Source organism: Aythya fuligula, chromosome 10, assembly GCF_009819795.1.
Source record: "Aythya fuligula isolate bAytFul2 chromosome 10, bAytFul2.pri, whole genome shotgun sequence".
NCBI classification, from domain to species: domain Eukaryota; kingdom Metazoa; phylum Chordata; class Aves; order Anseriformes; family Anatidae; genus Aythya; species Aythya fuligula.
This window is the reverse complement of record NC_045568.1, coordinates 5123063-5140922: the sequence shown is the minus strand read 5'-3', so window position 1 is coordinate 5140922 and position 17860 is coordinate 5123063.

The window sequence follows — 17860 nt, the reverse complement described above, 5'->3', positions numbered from 1 at the left end:
GCAAGTCCTCATTGGGATTACCACTTAAGTTCTTCCTGATCAGTTGTATGATGTACGTTAGAAATTACTGCCTTCCACAGATATAATTTTTATCTTTATTGTGTAAATTTTTCAAACAAGTAATTTGTTCCTACAAGTTTTATGTAATCTTAGTCAGATGCTAGAGAGCATTAACAAAGAACTATTAGTCTTGGGAAAAATTACAAATCCTCCCATCTAGAATCAGGATTTTTCTTTAATTCTAACACAACAATTATTAACAAATTATATGACTAATTTAATTGCATTGTAAGGGATTCACCTGTGGCACTTCTTGTTTCTAACCCAAAGTTTTAAATATTTTCTGGTGATGAGCACTGTGACTGTATTAGCAAAGCAAAACAAACTACTAAGGCTCTCAGCTATGAAGCAGAAGAATAAACAACACATTGTAGAAGATGAATACAAATGGATAAAACTTTTCAAGGGTCATCTATATTTCCACTGAAAGGCCTACTGTCTACTTGAATCCCTCTTACACTTACTAAAGACACTTTTTACCACTTACAACTATTTATTATTTATATAGATTTTATAGCCAGGCCAACATCTTTTTTTGAAGCAAACTATTAAAAACAGTGCAGCAGGATGAATTCTACAGACTCCACAGCCCTGCATAAAAAGGGTCAAAACACTTCAACAGTTTTTAGAATACAATGCATTTGTCAGTGTACTACTTTTTGCCTCTCAAGCAGGATCCAAGCTGTTTCCCACAGATTCTCCTGGGTGGCCTAATTGCTTTTCTTTCCTTCATAAAGCAGAAAACAAAGTCAGTCTAACCATCAAATCTGATTAGTGATGAAAACAATTTCCAGATATAGTCAAGATATATTGATGCTACCTATTCCTTCTTATACAATCCTAAAATTAGATTATTTATTCTAATGGAAAGTGTCTAAAATCATTTTGAGAAATAGATTTATGTCCGTAGCAAAAGGATCTGTCAGAAATTTTCTACCCAGCAATTGCATCACACATTTCAAGAATCTATGTAAGAACCAGTTAGGACATCAAATGAATCCTGATTTTAGTATCACCTTCACTCATACCAAACAGAACTGAACGCACATTGTTCAGAATATGAACCACGTGGTATCTCATCATTCATCAACCTTCATCCCTGAAAAGCTTTAGGGACAACTAAGAGGGGCTTACTTACTGACCTTAACAGAATATTACCAAAGAAAAAACTTCTAGAAGAAATACTGAAGTTTTTTCTAAAACCAAATCTTAAAATGATTCATGTTCTCTCTAAGACAAGACTGCTTCAAAAACAAATGGAAAATCCCTCCCCTCAGAAATTCAGAAATAACCTTCATTAAGTTCTGTAAGAATAGCTGAAACTCATGCTTTTATTTGAGGTAATTTAATACTAATACGAAGGGGTTTGAAATTTTATTAATTTTTTTTTTCAGAACACTTACACACAGCTTTACAGACTACACACAAACTACAAGTGCAAATATTTTTCAGCTACATAGCTATGCTCCCCAGAACACAGATGTAGTTCATACCAGCCTACAACTAAGGTTTCTTGAAATGTTTTTAGCACAATCACCATCCTTAGAAATTATTAAGGATAAAACATTTCAAAAGCCTTGCCTATGGGAGCGCCATAGCGATTTGTTCTTTCCTCTCACTTCTGAGCATTGCTAAACCATCAGTGTGAGCTCACAATCTCATTTATTCCTCTGTCACAAATAGCATAATGGAAAATTAAATGACATTTTGTTCTGGCTACCGGGCTTCCTCCTATTGCTTCTTCAGGACCAAGTTAATAATTAGGAAAAAATGAATTTATGTGGGAGTGTAGATATGCAAGATCCATCTCAAAGAACAGCAGCTGAAGAGATGTAGCCTTCATTTCTTTCACAAGTAGCCTCTTCATATTTGAGTTTGGTTGTTCAACTACTGTAAAATTCTAATCAGAAAGTGAGTACTAGTCCACAAACCAAGTATTAGAACAGGCTAGGGGACTGCTACAGTCCCATACTACGCCACTAGCTCCACCCTGTAATTCAAATATCTAAAAAAGCATATCACAAGGTGCTAAAAGAGTTATAAAAAATAGAAGTCACAATCTCCAAAACCTTCCAAAAAGAAACATGACTCTAACAAGTAGATACTACATAATATTTTGCCCAGTTATTCAAGCTCAAAAAGTTTTCTCGTGAGTCTTTCTAACATGGACTTCAAAGGTGCTCAGAAACATGTACCATGTTTCTTCTTTACATCTCAAAATAAGAAAGGTCGGATGTCTCCCAACTCAAAGTAGAGGCAAAAACAAAAATGTGTGTGTGTCACAAACTAAACAGCTTCAGGATTTAATCACTGAACTTCTCACAGAGTAAGAGTTTGATCTGACATCATTCAGAGTGCTTCTTTTCAATATGTCTTAGTGCAGCTCAGCTATTGCATCGCTTTGCATAAGCAAACATATTCAGAGTGGTATTTTATTTTATCTTCCTCACAGAAAGCGTTGGCTTTGTTAGGAAGACTTTGATTTGAGCAGCCATAAAGTTGTCCTGGCTGTAATGGGAAAAACGTGAACAGAAAATGTTTGCTAAAACACTGACAGAAGAAAATACCTGCCAGCCTGGGAACATGGAGCATCCTTAAGCAGCACAGCTGGCCCCTTTGAAGTACAACTGGATACCTAACAACCAGAGATATCCTGAGGATATCATCAAGAAGGGCAAAACCAAGGAACTGTAACAGCAGCTTATCATCTGAAAAGGTGAAAATAGCCTGGAAAAGGAAAATTTTGAGAGAACAGGAAACATCATTGTCTCCTTGTTGTCTAAGGCAAAACAGAAATTAGCAGTATCTATCGGCTGCTCTAAGACGTAATGTCCTATGTCCTCTTATGTCTCTTAGAAGAATGACTGCTTTTCTATCAAAAAATGGAGCCAGCCTCTGAGAGCTTCCTGTGCTGCATGAACTCCTTTTCATACAGAATTTCCTAAACAAATTGAACCTTCGCTGGGGATACCTGGCTAACTCCAAACTCCATTACATGGATCATCTTCAAGGTGAGGCTTTGGTCATTATTTCTTTGGGCTCACTCCAGGGACCACTTCTGGTGGTTGTTTTCTTTTGATATACATGTAGGTTTTCTTAATTTGAACATTTTTAGGTCATTTTGATCCCCCACTTCTGGCATCTGTTTGATGCACTTGGTACAGGCAATCTTATGAAATACATGCATGCGCACACACACACATATATTAACTGTAACAATTATAATCTTGATAAGAATGAACTATCATAACTATATTCACTGTTATACATTTGTAATCCGTAAGTACACTGCCATAGTACAAGTCCATTGACCCTATAATATTAATCCTCATTTGTTGCTATATACTGATTCTGATTTTTGCTACCCCTAATTGCCTTTGTACTACCTCTAATTGCTGCTGCTATTAATTAGTGCTCTTTCCTCAATATATACTACATATATGCATATATATGTGTGTGTATATATACAAATATATGTACGTATTTTCTTCCTAGTAATATCTGCAATAGCTTGTAACTTGCATACATTCTTGCCTTTTTAATCATAATATATTTTCCAGTGGTGTTTTGTGGTAGTTTCTAATAAACAGATATTTTAGATTATAAAACCTCCATATCCTTGTAAATTATGGAATCCTACAACCCCACTGTAGTGACCTCTATAGACCTGCAGGCCAGGTAACATTTTAGATCATGACAAACATCTTGGCTTTAACCTTGATTCTTTGTGCTGACAGATTTCCCACTCCCACTTTTCTGCTGAAAACATCCATCAGCACTTTCAAAGAAACAAATATAAATGCAGAATTGGAGTTATTCTGGTAAGTCCAGTCAAATTTGAGTTGAGGATTTTAGAGGATTTGAGGTTGGGTCAAGCTACATTTTTAGAATGTTTTTCAAATCAAAATTCCCATCAATTTGAAAGCATATTCAATATTTTCTGTGTTACAAGAACAAGGATATCCTCCCTTTCCACCTCTGAAGTATAAAAGCTGGAAATATAGAAAGCCATTTACAAGAAAACCATCCTGATTTTAGCTGTGTTGCCTGGATCAAATATCTTCAAGGCTTAAATTACAGAAAACATATTGCTAACAGGAAAAAATATAAATCCTAGTACTATAAGACCAGTCATGCTTACACTCTTTCATTAGGAAAAGAGGGCTACATTCAGGCTCAGAATAATATTCACACAGCTTTTCAGATAAATTAAGACAAACTAATGTTTCAGTTCTTGCAAATGAAGCAATTTCAGTACATTTGCTACTTTGAAATTGAACTACCATACAAACCACAAATCTTAATAGCCATTAGCTACTGTGAAGCTCATTAAGATATCAGATACATGCTGCATGGCCACGTAGTTTTTCCCCAACATCTACTAATTTTAATGAAAAATTGTTCTTCATGATACAGATTTGTAGGTGAAGCAGTTCTCTACTCCATCTCAGAACATTTCTACATCTAACGTTCACATCATTAAAAAGACAACAGTCAAACTAGTGACCAGTTACCAAAATACACTCGTGCTGGAGGTTCTCCATCTAGTGGCTAATTTCACTAGATTTTGATTTTCACTCAATTACATCAGTGCAACACCAATTAAAACACTAAAATCTGTTCATCATTATTGAATATTAGAAAGACTACAGTGTACCAATAGGTAGTCTACTGAACTATTCCCTTTAAAGGCATTGACAGGATGAGATGATACCTAGTCCTAGCACATAAACCCAATATTTTTGTTCAGAAAATGACGTGTGCAATTTGACACTATCCTCAGTCTACAGTTCTCTTTCTCTCTTCCTTAATCTGCTTTTTTAAAAAAATAAATAAATAAATAAATAAAGCAGTATAATTTGAGATTCCAAATATATTTATACATGAATGATACAGAATTACTCTTAAAAACTGGTAGAATCAACTGGAAGTCACCCTATTCACCCTATTTCTACATCATTTATCTGAAGGTTGAATTCCAGGAAAAAACAGAAATCTGTTCTTTGACATCAAAGCAAAGACCCTTACTCTTTAATAGGGTCAATAATAAAAACAAATTAGGATTATTAACACAGCTCATACTTGTTTTTAAATGTAGAGAAAATGCACAAGTTTGAATTAGAAATAGCTTTCAGTCATGGCACTAGCTAGGCACAGACTTGGAGCCAACAGCCAAGCATTTCTTATTCAATTCTTTCTTGATCAAGGAAATAGGATTTATGTCCTATTTACTTTACAAAAGAAGAACAATAATGTGTACCAATGTTTCCTTCTAAGATCCACACTGACACACCTACACTAACTGAAGCCAAAAAGATGTTAACATTGTACGATATTTATAGTTCCAACACCGGTGGGAAAGAGTCTTAGAGATGAAACTATATCTGGGAGTGAGTATTGCTATCAAAATTTCAAGGGCAAGACATTAATGTCCAACTTTCAGTTAAAAATTAGGTTTAAAGCTATGTTAAAGTCTCATTTGAGTATTTGAGCTTTTTTTTTTTTTTTTTTTCCACTTGGATGATAAAGAAACAAATGAAAACCTACTCTTCATAAAATCATGTAAAATTATAGCACTTTCCATGAAATACGGTAATAAAGAAGTAACAATGACAGATGGAATCAACCTTTTTTCACACAAAATGAGAAGACCTCTCCATAGTGTGATTACAGAAGGGTTATGATGTGAAACAGGACTTACAGCCTCGTTGTATCTGATTGAGTCTCCTGTAGTCTTAAGCCCAGCTGTGCAGACCCACATAGACCCATATTTCATACAGAAATATTTTCAACATAAAAAAAAAAAAAGATTACACAAAAAATAATCAGAAATACATATTACATTCCCTTTTCTTTATTCCTTTCCAAATGGCAGGGAAATACTTATCAAACACTTTTGAAGCGATGTAAAGAAAAGTATGGATAGCAAAAAATGTACAAAAAACCTTATTAGACCTATTCTGAATGATCAAATTTATAAGACTTTTTTCATGATGAGAAGTTACATAGAGTGACAATGAGGCATCAAAGAATAAACATAGACATACCAGCTCAGCTTCTGCTTTTTATATTAGAACTATAAGGTAATTTTCTTTTTTTTCATTTTTTAATAACCTTGTGCTCCAATATTGCAGTTAAACCTATATTAATATGGGGAAGAACACCATCCTTCAAAAATATAGACCAAGATTCAGCTAAAAATGTAATACTTAATCTAGATAGCACAACAGAAATGTTGACTAATGAATCCCGTTTGCATCTCTGTGGGGCAAGTATAGAATTATTGCTATTCCACACTTTAATGGACATTCAGCACTATCACATCTACTTTTAAACTATTTGGGTCTATTCTTCAGGTTACTAATATTCTGTGCAGGCTGATATGATAAACTGATGCAAAAGGTGGAGGGGGAGAGGGGGAAGAATGAGAAAAAAAACTTAAGACCCATGATTTTTAAAATCCAATAATCATAAAAAAACATTCCTCTGACTTTCTGAAAGAAAAGATGAGCACATCTAGAAGAACTACCTTAAACGCTGTTCTACTCACCAAAATGAAGCCTCAGGCAAGCAAGAACACCCTATCAGCATTTTCCAAATACCATGCAGCACAATCCAGTTAGTTACATGCTGTTCCTTAAGTTTCTCTAAAAAATACAGGAATCTTTGAAACAAGCTTTGAAGCTTAATCTATTATTACCCATCTGTTATGAAAAGCTGTATTTTTCTCAGCATTCTATGACATAAAATCATTCCACAAAGTATATGCAATTTAGATCTCTGCAAAAGCGCTGTGAAATATGTGCTACAATTACTATACATTTTCATAGATTACATACATCTGTCTGAAAAGTGGGCAAAAGTTAAAATACAATTAGAGAACTATAATCAAGAGCATGAAAAATAAGTGAGATAAGTTAGCAAAGGCAAATTAAGTTAAAATTTCTGTACAATGTATTAAGTTTACTTATTTGCTATCACAAATTCATACATATAGTAGTTGCTTCTTTTTCTTCATAAAGAACTTAGAAATTTAACTAAGAGCAATAGGATGTGATTGGAAAAAATGGAAGAGTGACTACCTCACTGATTAAATTGTATTTAGAAATCCAAGTGTGATTAAACTGTAACATCACACACATGCAAAGCCAAACATAGAAGGAAACACCAACTTAACATTACATGCTAAATAGAACATTTACTAATATACACCTTCACTGATTCTTATTCATCAGTGCTGTAAGAATTACACTTTGCAACTTCACATTGTGTTTTTCAACATTAATAAAATGACTATCACAAGTTATTGTGCTGTGTAAAGGTCAGAATAACCTTCCATTGGTATCAGTAAAGCTTATCCAGACACTAAGATAAGAAACTGTGAGTACAGTTAAGGACCACCATTGCGAGAATCATAGCAAAGCAAAACCAAAAACAAGCAAAAGACATCTCCTAAGTCTTCACTATGCTGCTCCCCCTTAAAGGAAACATTAGCCTAAATATTGCTGTTACAGATCCCCCATGTATTCCAGTGGCTACCCTCTATCCCTGTTCTAGATGGCCTTTTAATGCATATGAAATCCGAGACAGCTTTCCCTTAGTAGGTACCACATCCTTGCTATGAAGGTAGCAATTTTGTACCTGTTAGCCAGTGAATTAAACATAGTCCCTTCCTGAATCTATATGCAGAAACTCTCAAGCTTTAAATACAGACAGTACAGAAAGTTAACATCTAAAGTGTACCTAACTCACTGTCTAGTGCAATTTTTTGCATGAAACAGAGTCCAGGCACCACTGCCACTTGATGCCCCTTGGCATCACTCTACAGGATGATGTTATACCTGTCCCTCCATTACTTTTGATAGCAGAACCATAACCTTATCACATCAGCTATATTAAACTGGGGATGCATATAGAAGTGGGTAATAGGAGAGTGACTCCTCAACATGTACAAGTAAAGTGCTCTCAGAAATGTATTTCAGGCCACTATGCTCAAGCACCCCCCGAAGCAAGTCTCTGAGGCTTTGTGATCTGGCAATATTACACAGGAAATACCACCAGCCAGGTTCCCACCTACTGAAAACACCCTAGACCAGCATGCTGCACATTATCGACAAGTGAGCTTTCCTATCAGGGTCATATAATTAACTACATGTTTATTTCTGACATATATATGTCATAGATATGAATATATATATATATATTTAGAAATATGTATTAGTACAACATTACAAGCTGAACTTCCGGTAGTGAGGACTCTGGAAATGTTCAACATGACAGCCTTTTCAGAAACTTCTTCCTGAAGAAAAGTGGGAGTAGGGAGGAAGCAACTGCATGGTTCTTTTCCTCCTTAACCTGTCAACAAAATTAAATTCAGCTCCCACCTCCTCCAAGCCCTTTCAGGAACTAAAATCATTTCCTTTGCTATTACTACTGGGACCCTGCCAATGGAAACCAACTGGATTTTCCCCTCTCCTACCTTTCTTCAGTACAGGGAGAGGCAAAAAGTGAGTTGTATTCCCTTATCTTGAAAATAAGAGTCTTCCTTTTTCCTCAGCAAAGCAGTTACTAAACCTCAATAACTTCCTTAAACATTTTAAGCCCATTTATTTTTTTCCTTTTCAGAAGTTCTTTCTCAAGCTTGGAAGTTCTCCCAGATTGTTTTTGTTTCCAGTGTGTAAAATATTCTCTACTATCACTAAGAAAGAGTTATATCAATTAAAAAATGAACAAACAAACAAACAAACAAAAACCACAAGCACTAGATGGTGGCCTATGAGCACTTTCATATGATCTTATTGGTGGCTTAACAGCAAGAAGGAGTTGCTTCACACATGGAAAAGCACTTATGTATCTTCATCTGTGGAATAATCCTCAACTTTCAGCTTAAAAATATTTTTAAATCCTCTGATGGGATGTTGGACTATTGACAGTTTCACAAGTAGTCCTGAAAATAACTCTACTTATAATATTAGAATATAGCAAAGTCCTTACAATAGGTAGGTTATACTGATCCACAGGGGATCATCAAGTACTGCTAAAATTCATGGATGATTACCTACTTTTTAAATAAAAGCTACAGTACTGAGAGAAGAATATAGATAATATTTATGCCAATGTAAAAGCAACTTTCAGCTGATGTGCATCAGAAATAAAGAAATACAATGGGAAGGAGCGCTAGGAAGACAAGCACAGCATTTCTGGAAACAGATTTCATGCAGAGCCAACAGCTCAAAGCTCAAAAGCAGAGCTACAAATTACTTCCTGCCAATGTGCTGAAACAGTTCTTAGCAGAAGCATTTTTAAGACCAATCAATTCATATGGATGACTGAACACCAGCAAGTAAAAAGAAAAAGTCATTTATGTTATCTGAAACTACAAAAAGATAAAAATGAAACAGTCACAACCAAAAAAAAAAAATATTCTTACTCGGTCTGAGTAATATTAATGTTATCTATATTGCCAAAATAGAATGTGAATGTGTGTATGTACACCTACATATATATGTATGGAAAAATGGAAATACTTTAATTGGAAATTATAATCTGAAATTGTATTAGAAAAGTGTATTATGGTTGATTTATTTGTCATTAATTATAGATACGATCTTTTAGTTTTGGATGGTATTCCTTAACAACAGAGAAGATGAAGAATCTGGAAATATGATTATTTTATTTTGCACCAGAGATTCAGTACCTATATTTTATATCCCTAAGCATTCTATGCAGCAAAGTTTAGAATGAGTTGAAAGTAACCAAAGACAAAGTAATGACAATAAAATTTTGGTCAGTCTTCCAAAAATGGCTTGCCTTGTGACTCACTCAATCACATGTCAACAGACCATCATGATAGGCAAGTTACCCCCAAATAACACAAAGCTTTAAAACACCATTTGAAATAGTGAGCTCATGGTGAAAGTATGTTTTTGAGTGCCATATCTGAATACTTACACAATCAACTGCATAAACAAATGTCTTTCTCCTTCTCTCCAACTGATTTAAATTAACTAACACTGCTTTCCAAGGTAAATGAGAGTTATTGCCTCCTCACCAGGAAAAATATCTGCCTTGACAGCAAGTTACTTGAGCGAAAAAATTATGGATATCAAGATTTCTTTACAGGTTTATAAAGTTATGATCTTTGCTGACAACCATTCAGCATTTTAGCAGAAAATTATTTTGCGCCAAGCATTCACTGAGTCCAACTTAATATAATTTTTTTCCAGCTGAAGTGCAGGGACTTTGGCTTATCTTAGTCTTTCAAATAAAATTTATTAAGTGCTCACATTGCAACATTTTGAACTCAACATGGATAATGGGTTCAGTTTCCAAATGCCACGTTATTACTACAGTAGTTTTGCTTCTACTTAAAACTGACTCCAACTCTTCTCAGATGAATGTGATGAAGACAAACTATAAGAAAAGGCTGTGACACTCTCTGAATTAGGCTAACATAATTTGAGTACTACTTCATTCCAAAAGCAAAAATCCAGCTCTTCATAGTTAAACATAATAGACTTAATACACATTTTAAAAATAATTTGAAATGACACTCCCTTAGCCTTACAGTAAGATGTGCAAGTCCAGTTAAATATATACACTGTCATAATATGTTTATCCAATGGCATTTAAAAAAAAATAATCAAACTAAAATATTTCCAGGCAACTTACGTCATTCTTCTTTTTTTTTTTTTTCCCCTCCAATATGACCCCTTAACACAGTAACTAAATAGCCTTCCTAGAAAGCATCATAACATTTTTTGATGTCTTGCATCGTCATTTCTTTTGTTAAGGGCCTGAACATTTGGTTTCTTCTGAAAATTCTCACTGGGAGAGTAGTGCAACACAGGTGGTGGAATCTCTCCGTGCATACTTTGAAGACTTGTCTAACAAAGCTGTGACTCACCAGCCCCAGGACCAGCATTAGCTTCACTCTGTTGAGGAGGCTAGACTGTTCCTTCCACTGCACACTTCTACGAATCTCCTTCCACCCCAACTGTACAGAGCACAGAAAGAAGAAAGAAGATGTCACATCTGATTCTGACTTACAAAGCTGCTATTGAGAGACAAGGGTGTAGTATCTCAGTTCAGTCAATCTCTGCTATCCACTGGGAGGCGTATAGGGTATGAGTAGACTTTTATATGCAGGCGTATAGGGTATGAGTAGACTTTTCTGCCTCTAATAGGCTTTGGATGCCTGCAAGTCTTCATGCTGTATGATTACACAGAACCTTGAGGTCTTTCCCTATTCCAGACCACAGGGACATTTAAACATCAATGTTCCCTTTCATCCTTTTTTTTTTTTTTTCCCCTCCTGGTGATGGCTGACATGTATTCAGCCCTTGTGACATAACACAGTCCTTTCTGGAACTAGAAGTCTGTTACTTTCCCAGATTGTTTTATCTTTACTGCTTAGTTTCTCTAACAAATTTGTCTTATCCAGTTCCAGAAAAAAATCATTCATAGTAAGCACAAAGAAAAACTGAGCATATTTACAGATTTATAGAATCACTTAGGTTGGAAAAGACCTCCAAGATCATCAGATCCAACTATTAACATGCCACTGCCAGGTCTACCACTAAACCATGTCCCCAAGCACCAACCACATCTACACGTCTTTTGAATACCTCCAGTGAAGAAATTTCTCCTAATATCCAACCTAAACCTCCTGTGGTGCAACTTGAGGTAATTTCCTCTTATCCTATCACTTGTTCCTTCGGAGAAGAGACTGAGCCCCACTTTCCTACAACCTCCTTTGAGGTAGCTGGAGGGAGCACTGAAGTGCCTCCTGAACCTCTACTGTAGGCTACAGAAACCCAGCTCCCTCAGCTGCTCCTCATGAGATTTGTTCTCGAGACCTTTCATCAGCTTCGCTGCCCTTCTTTGGACACAAACTTTGTTATAAAACAGAACTAATTTCTCCCCTGTTACAAGAAGAGCCTGTCAAAGATAGTGAATTTACAAGACAAAAAAAAAAAAAAAAAAAAAAAAAGGCAATTTCACAGTGATAGCTGCCAAGTTCTCAAGTGTTTTATGAAGAAGACTATTTTGAGAGTTCCAGGGAAATTTGTCTGCACCACAGAGCTTGAAGATTGTTAGTATCATTACTAAGCCTTACTTTTTAAAATGTGTTTATTTTATTTTTAGGAACTTGAAGCTATCTTTCTGCTCCATAGCTGAAATATGCTGACCACCCATATGGGCAAGTAGGATAATGACCTATTTTTAAACAGAAAATTTCCCAGGTGTACCTAGCATAAGACATCTACATTTGCACCCAAAAGTCTGTTTCTCAGAACCTAGCACTCTAATGCTGCCCAAAAATTAATCTTTATTTTAGCTTGATTAGCCAAGAGAACAGTCTCAGTTCTAGCTCTGCTTCCTGTTTTGTTACCTAGTTACCCAAGGCTACAGCCGCAACTGCACCATTAGCGTTAGGTCAGAAGTTGGACTCAATGATCTTGAGGTCTCTTCCAACCTAGAAATTCTGTGTCTGTATCTGTGTCTGTGTAATTCAAAACTCACGCCATAGACATAATGATAAATAGTCCTTCACGTGTCACTCCATCCAGTATTGCAAAACTAGAGTGATTCCTACGAGGCAAAAGGCAGGATGTTATTCTTGCATAAGGGTAAGCTAGAATATACATTATGCCTATATACAACTGGCCACGTAGGTGGCAACAACTACAAAAAAAGCCTTATAATAAATGCTCTACATTTATATAGCACTTTCATTCTTCCACTGATACCAAATCAGCCTACTACAGATAAAAGTAACACTTAACAGATGAAGAATCTGGGAAATAGATTGGCTTGTCTAAAGTGAAAGATCAGGACAAATGGGAAAATCAGGACAAATGGGAGTCAGAGTCTGTATCTTTTGAATCTTAACACAGAACTCTTGCTCTACCCAGTATGTTAGGCTTACTATGCCTATCTCATTCCCCCTCAGCTACGAGCAACCAAGGAGAAGCACGTATGAGTGGACCCAGGGATCTTCATGGAGACACGTCTATAGCTTCAAAAATGCTACAAGTATGGCAAACTCAGATTTTTCCTGCTTCAGCTATGGCTAACAAATATATGAAATTAAACAAGCATGGGCTGTGTGCGTCTAGAATTTCTCTAAGACATTGTAAGACATATTACACATCTGCTTCTGCTGTGCAGCAGATGCTTGATTTGAATTGAGACTAGGGATTAATTGCCCAGTCTCAGAACGACAATTCAGTATTTGTACTTTACAGGCACACTGATTCAAATTCTGGCTATTACTCACGGAGCACAACAAACTTGAAACAATGGATTCCTTTGAAGCCAAAGTTGGGCTTCATATGTCTACACGTAAAGTCCATCCACACAGACACAAAGAATGAGCAATGTGTTTTAACTACAGCTTCCATTATTTCGATCTCTGACTATTGCTCTATTTTGGGTTACAATGCACATAGTAAAATGGAGCTCTGCCTTTCAAATAGCAGGAGATGAATATTATCCCAACAAAGCAAGCGAGAACATTTCCACCCTTAAGAGAGTCATGTCTTGGTCCTTAATCACAGATGGACTGATTAACATTAGAGCTGACACAAGTCAGTAAGCAAACATTGCAAAGGGAGCACATGTCCAGCATGGTGCAGAGCTGATCTTGTTAACAACATTTTCCAAAAGCAGAAGGATGGCTGTGGGGCTAGGTGCTTGGATACGTGTAAGTAGATCCTGAGGCAGAGCCCTGGACTCAAAGTTCAACACCAAACAGAGTGACGGTTTTTACAATTTCCTTGTTCATAGTCCGTGCATACCAGCTACAGGTTGACTAAGGAAACACCTGTTCTGGATCAAAGCCAAGGGGGAAGAGCCTTCCTGTCAGGCTCATTATCAGTTCCCCAACCCACTACAAACAGACAAGGGTTTCCAAGAAAATTTCTTCACAAGATAACAAGAACTTACTGACTGGTGCCACAAACAACATACAGACAACACTTTACAGCTTCTTATATCTATAAAAAGCGAACAAACAAACAAACAAAAAAAACCTTGTAATATCTGACCAAGTTGTCTGTTTACATATAACATCCTCCATAATCATATTTTCTCATCTGGAAATGGCTTTAGTCTAGTATCTCTCCTTCAGTTTGTTGTTACCTGTGATATTTTCACTTTCTGCTTCTGCATAAGTGCATCTGCTCATCCATTACTCATGGCGTTTCAGAGCTGTAATTGCAATAGTTACAAAGGGAAACATATAAACTGATTAGAAATATGCAAGTCCTTGCTGTTGGTAACAGATAGGTGTTTGTTTCTAATTACTTGGCTTAGTTAAATGAATCTTGACAGCATTTTTTTCTTACATGTAGCTGACTCATCTTTATTAGAGTGATGCGTCTCATCAAGGATGGTCAAAACCTTCAAGATTTTGAATTCATTAAAAAACAAACAACAAAAACAAACAAACAAACAAAAAACAACACCCATGTATTCAAATTAGTCAGATTTCTGGATGTCGTCAGAGCTCTTGCATCATCAGTATATTTCTCTAGAAATCCTAGGTATGTCTCTCCCACAGAGCAGCATAAATATTTTTTAATTTCATCCATTTGTAATCCAAATCGAAGCCCAGTATAGCATATGAAACACTACTGATCTCAACTTTACTTTTAACTTTCCCCATCCATGCAATGGAGGTATGCACAAATCAGTTAACAGTTTTCCATACAGTGGCGATATGTGGCACAGTTGTGAACAAAAAGCCACGGCTCCTTGCTGTTACATTTAATTTGAATAGAACACAGCGCATCTCCTCCAGATTTTTCTACCTTACTTCACAATAGTTGTTAAAGTTGGTTAACTCACCTGTCATTGAATTTCAACAATGGGTAAACTACACATTGGCTAAGTCAGAGATGAATAACTAACTTCAGCTGCATAACAGCTCCTACATTTTATTCCTTGTCTAGTAAATAGATTTTCATGAAGACATGAGTTTGCTGAAATCTAAAAGCACCATAGAACAATACCGACAGAATAGCAAGGAGTTGGTGACAAGCACTCTAAAAATTTAGACCACCCTTCCATGACAGCTTTTTAATTATTGGAATGTTGTTTGCCATTAACCAAACCACAAGAAACTTGAACAATCACTAATTACTTCCAGTAGCAATTCAGTGTAAGAGGTATTTACCAATAAAACTTTGTCTGATGTAATATCACTTGGAACATAACAAGAGAATACTTCTGAATTGTAGTAAGATCACTTGTACTGCATTTTTTCCTAAGATATGCAAAAAGGGATTGCAATAAAATAAGTAGCATCAAAAATGCAAGGGATAATAAAATGTGTGTGAAATTCTGCAGAAAGAAAAAGTTATTCCTGCAATGCAGATGGCACAGCTTCAAGATACTCCTTGGTAAGTCAGAGGATTTTCCAGAAGAATATTCAAATGTGTAGTGATACAAAACATGCTAACTTCTGAAAAAAATACACTGTAAACATTACTAGGAAGTAACAGTATTTAAGCAGATAACAGATTACTACTGTAATATTATTTGTTAAACAATTTTCTTCTGAATATATTTTATTTTACTAATGAAGATCAAATTTCTTTACAGCATCACTGTTCTCTTGCTAATGATAGAGATCTGAAATCCAAGAACAGACACACAATAGGGTCAAAACATGTGAAAAAAAGTGTTCCAGGGAGATTCATGCGGTCGCTGGCAAATGGAAAAATAGGAGAATCCCAATTTCTCCTGTAAAGCAGATTAAGTATTAAAGCACCAAATCCAAAGCCAAAAGCCAAGTATCTTCAGAAATAAGTATTTCTGGAATTAAAATAACAAGGACTGGTTTAATTTCCTTAGTACTTAATGGTGGGGGATTCCTTCTTTTTTTTTTTTGTCTTTTGTCTTTTTTTTTGTTCTTTTTTAACATCTATAGATATTAAAAAATAATATCTATAAAATATATAATATCTATAATATATATAAAATAATCTATTTTTTAATATTATTTTTTAATATCTATAGATGTTAAAAAATAGATGATTTTTTTTTTAGTATCTATAGATGTTATAGATGCTACACAGTTTGAGTTTTCCCTTACTTGTGCCTGCACTTCCATCTGTAACGTCTGCCAGACCATTCTAGTCCTGTCTAACAAATTTGACCTTGTTGATAAACTTCAGTCAGCAATGAAAAATCTCACAGTTCTTACAAGCTTAGTGAAGCATAGGGGCTGGGTCTACACAGCTTTGAGTTGGCATTGTCAGTGAGGGGAAGACTGCTGAATATGGTCAGAAGTTTCTAGTCTAGGATGGTCTAAGCACAAGCATGCATTAGTAAGGGCACGCACCCACACGGACATTACTCTGTCTGCCCAGGCATTGACTGTAAGCATATAGGAGGAATGGAACGGAAAAAGGGGCTTATGCAACAAGGCTGTTTCTTCATTGTTTTTCTTATAATGGCACTGATGCTGAAGTTAAGATAAACACTTGAGTACAAGTAAGTCTTACAGTGAAGACCGTCTCCATAGGCTGTTTATACTGTCCTTACGAGTCTTCTAAGAAAAGCGTCTCACTTACATTGGAAATCATAGAACATGGGAACACAAGTGTCAGAAGCCTATAAGCTCATATCGTGGGTATTCATTTAAGTCACCTGAAAAATGTAAGCTAAAGGGGATAAAGCAGAGCACACATTTGAAGGGAGGATAAAGTCAAATCTAAACGTATCTGTAGAAAGAAACACAATTCATTAACATTTCATGTTAAATATAAATATGAATATGTTAATAATAATTAACATATGAATATGAATGTTGAATATAAATATGAATATATTTTCAAGGATATTTTCAAGAACCAAATTGTTTTGGTTAATTTTATTCATCTTCAGGTAAACATAGCATGTGGAACCTTAATCCAAACTTTATGAATACTCACTTCTGTCTTTGGATACCTGTGGAAATTGAAATAACCTTTCCATATTTTGAAATTCATCTCTTAATAGGCTATTTTTCAATAAGAGCAGGGAAGGGGAGGGAAGGGGAGAGGAGGGGAATCTATCACATACTACTACTTTTGAAACATATGGCATGAACAAGGAGTTGTGACGACATTTACTCATATGAGTTTACTCAAAGAGCTACAACTTCAGAAGAAATATAGAGATATGGAGCATAACACAGAGATACGCAGCATGACACAATAGAGGCACTTGCCCCAAAGTCCTCCCCTTGGGAGTTGTAGCACTTTACACTCCCAGCCGTGGCACATCACTCAACAGCATCCCAAGTCTCAGTTTTCATCTGCAGCACTACACGTAATAAGGGATAATTTATATTATTATGTCCTTTCTATAGAAATGCCACCTTCTATCTTCAACAGCACAAAGCCCCAGACATTGTAAGGGAAGCTACTAATGCACATTTCAGAACAGATACCTTTACTTGGGGGAGGAACATCACAGCAATGCTGCAGCCCTAGTTTAAGCCTCCACAGACTTTCTGGCTTTGAGTGCAGGGGAAAAAAAACAAAACAAAACAAAACAAAACAGTTTGTATAGAAGAGGTCAAGTGGAATAATCACTCAGAACCATTGCAACTGGGTGTTATAAGGAAAGTTATAAACACTACTGACTTTTGAAGCTTTTCCAAAGGGACCTACATCAAGCCTATTTGGATATAATGAACACGTCAAAACAACAGCAAGGGAGACTGAACTTCGAACTGGCACAGAAGCAAAATTAAACATTATTGGAATAGATAATAGGAAGACATAGGCTGGTAGAACACAAACTG